This window comes from Emydura macquarii, unplaced genomic scaffold (assembly GCF_026122565.2).
Source record: "Emydura macquarii macquarii isolate MOO-44397 ecotype Brisbane River unplaced genomic scaffold, CSIRO-AGI_Emac_v2 contig_199, whole genome shotgun sequence".
NCBI classification, from domain to species: domain Eukaryota; kingdom Metazoa; phylum Chordata; order Testudines; family Chelidae; genus Emydura; species Emydura macquarii.
Window position 1 is genome coordinate 9,900 of NW_027130336.1, and position 3,582 is coordinate 13,481.

Below are 3,582 nucleotides of genomic sequence, written 5' to 3' on the forward strand. Positions count from 1 at the left end.
TAAAATCTTCCTCACACACAGTGCAGCTGGGAACATGTTTCCCTCCCAGCACGGGAGCCTCTGCCCATGCAGCACGGCCAGTGGCAGCAGTCTGTCCCCGCGGCAATGTAGACACCCCCTCGGGCAGACGTTCCAGGGCTTGTGAAAATCCCACCTAGGAGAGCAGGCAAGTTAGAGCAAGCCCCGGCCTCTCACCAGTCTGGGTAGTTTGCACCTGGCATCTCTTCTCCCTACTGCGTGACACTAGGTCACTTTGCCTCCAAGTTGCCACGTGCCTCGCCCCCTTTTGGTCCAGCCACCCCTCCTGCTTGCAAGAGGATCTGTGCCCCGGCGGAACGGCGCTTACCCGCACTGACCGGAACGAAAGGGATTCTTTGGCATCTGGCGCCCGCCCGAACCGGGACGAAGAGTCAAACGAGCAGAACTTTGGGCAGAACGAAACAGCTCCAAAAATATCTGACTCAGAAACATGGCGCCATCTCGTCTGGGAGGCAGCTTTCGTCTCCGCCACTGTGCACTTCAGGGAAGCGTGGTTCTGGGTCCCTCGGACCGCCCAGTCTGCCCCCAGGGCCCTGCTCCCCGCTGGCCAATGTAGGGGAGTAAAGAGTTAAAAGCTAGACAAATGGTCAGGCCTAAGTTACAGGGTACAGGGTCAAGGCACAGGCAAACCTTGTTTCTGCTAATTGGTGGGAATTCTAGTTAGAGGCTGTTCTCTCTCTCCATCTGCGCAGGGGCTGAGACTGACCTCATAACTATCGCCACGCCTGCACAAGGTCTTTCGTGGGAAGAAAGCATTATCTTCCTTCCCCACCCGGCATGCCTTTACTGCATTTCTACGCCCCCATCTCCCTGTATCGCCCACTCTCTGCTCCTGAGAGGCCATCCCACTGATGTAGAGCAGAGCCCCCCATCGCCCAGCACAGCTCAGTACTCACTGCAGGCTGCAGAGTTCAACGCCGCTTCGCTCGGGGACCCCGGAGAAGCTGCTTTCACCCACCAGCCTGGTGCAGCCTCCAGCAGGTGACTGGGAAGCCGTAGCGGCTAACGAGGCAATCAGGGTGTTTGCCCCCTCCCACTCAGGAGGAGTTAAGTGGCAGCTGTGCAGTGGCTACTGGGCAGAATCCACCCACCCGGGAGTGTCACCGGGCAGATTTCCACTCCAGGGGGCAATTCAGAACTAACCAGCCCGGAGGACCGGTGCGCATCGGCAGAACCTCGCCCCTCATCCTTGTGCTACACTCACCTGGCCAGTGACTGCCACGAGCACCAAGAGGCTGGTAACTATAACGTCTGTGAGACCCTGTGTATGTGTGTCTGTCTCCCTGTCTGTGTACACCTGTCAGGGTGTGTGAGTGTGAATGAAAGTACCAATTGAAACGTGTGTCAACAAAGTATATTCTATTAACAAAAATCTCTGTAATTGTGGTATGGATACAATGTTGATACTGTTTTCCTAGTGTTTACATTATTGCTCCTATTTCACTAAAGTAAAGAACAATATTGATGTTGTTACAGCATTGATACTTTTCTTTTCATTGATACTATTTACCAAATTTCTGTAGTCACAATAAATGTGGCTTGTTGCTTTATCCCCTGAAAAAGGTCCTGTGATATTTGCTATTTCGATGACATGAATTGGTGGAGAATGCAAAGGGGGAAACGGTAAGCATACCATGGTTATTGTGAATATTGGGGGTGCACACCCAACAAAACTCTGTCTATTCCAGCAGTGCAGGAGCCTGTGTGTGTGTCTGTTGGAGAGCCTCAGACAGGGCTTGGTAGCTGTCCCAAATCAAAGCACATTAGAAATCCACTGTGCAGTAACAAAATATTTTTGCAGTCCCCTGGGATAAGAAACCGGTTGCCAGCAACCGGAGGACTGACAAAAATCCAAAAAATATGTTTAAGAAAGCACGCCAAAAACCCTTGCTTTTCAGAGAAGGGCTTTAACCTGCCACCCTCCCTACCATTTGTCAAAGAAGTCACCCCTTTCACAAGTATTTTGCAAAAATTCAGACCCAGTCCATGGACGGAACAGGTCCTCTGGGATGTCCGTACCATTTCAGATTTAGAAGACAAATTGACCCAGTACCTGGTGGTATATAACCTGTCCAGCCCAAGCAAAAGGGATACTGAGATACATCACCTTGTGAAGGAAATTCACCCTAAAACCTTAAAAGGTAGAAGCCATTACAAACCTGGCCTGCCTATAGAACAAAAACACAGGAAAATATGAGGGTAATTTGTCTGTTTTGCCTGCAATTAGAAAGGAAATTTGTAGAAGGGTATTTTAAGTAATAGTCTGCCACCCCCTCACCCCCAAAAGGGGGTAAAAAATGTTCTTTTTATTTTTCAGAACTGCAGGAAAAAATGGTGCCAGCAAAACAGCTAAAGAACAAAACCATGGATCTACTGTTGCAACAAAGATTGTGTTTTGTGTTTTATGTTGTTTGTCTTGTTACGAACATTGTTGTGTATGGTATTGGGTTTAAAAAAAAAAAAGGTGAGTTACTGCATGAAGCAGAAAAGAATCGAGAAGCACTGTAACTGTATTTACAAAAACATCCTCTATCAGGTAGCAAAGAGGAGAAATAAAGGGCAATCAAGAGCAATGAATTTGGAAGGAAAAGGGGTCCTGAAAATAATGTTTTTGTAGTATTATAGTGATTAGGGGATGTAATTTTGAATTTCAAGTGCCTGAACTTAGATATAACCAGTTAAAAGTGATGTATACTTTTTATTCTGCTGTAAAACCTGTACTCCTTGGAATGAATGTGACTGTTTTACAAAAGTGGAAGATAAGCCCCTTATCGAAATTGGCCACAGGATCCTTTTGGCTACCCCGGGTTATGAGTCAGTGGACCAGGAGAGAGGGGAAACCTATTGGATACAAGGGGGTGTAGTGCATGGAACCCCCAACAATGGGTCTGCCTAGCTATACCTCCCTCCACAGAACCATGCAGCAGAACTACCCCAGTGGGAACCTGTATTTGGGATGAATTAGAAAATACCACCAGAGTTCTATACAATGGACAAGGTGTCTGTGTATCATCGTGGGAGGAGGTATTCTGGGAGGATGGGAGTACTAGCAAACCCCCTGTAGATGAATGCAATGTAAGTGTTCTGCACACCACTAACCATACATAATACCTATCAAACATCCAAGGGTTCAGTACAACTCTCACTGCCAGTCTAACAGAATTTTCAGTGAGCCTTGCGTTAAATTGGTCTGAAATATCTGATCACTTGTTACAGGGAGCAAAAGTAACCCAGCTCCTGCAGCAAACAAAGCAAGATGCTGGGAACAGGGACTATTCAAATGTCACGTTCTAAGGAGGAAATGATCAGAATTGCTAAAGCAGAAAAAGAACTTACTGCATATCATTGGTGTGATGTTTTTATGGGATGGTCCCCCACCTCTACAGGGATAATGTCTATTGTACTACACCCATTGTTAATTGTTTTAGTGTTCACTTGTATTTGTTTAGTTAGTATGTGAGCCATGTGTTGCTGGATAAAAAGAATGTATGCAAAGTTACAGCCACAAGCCCATATTTCCTCACAATACATAGCTTTAAAACG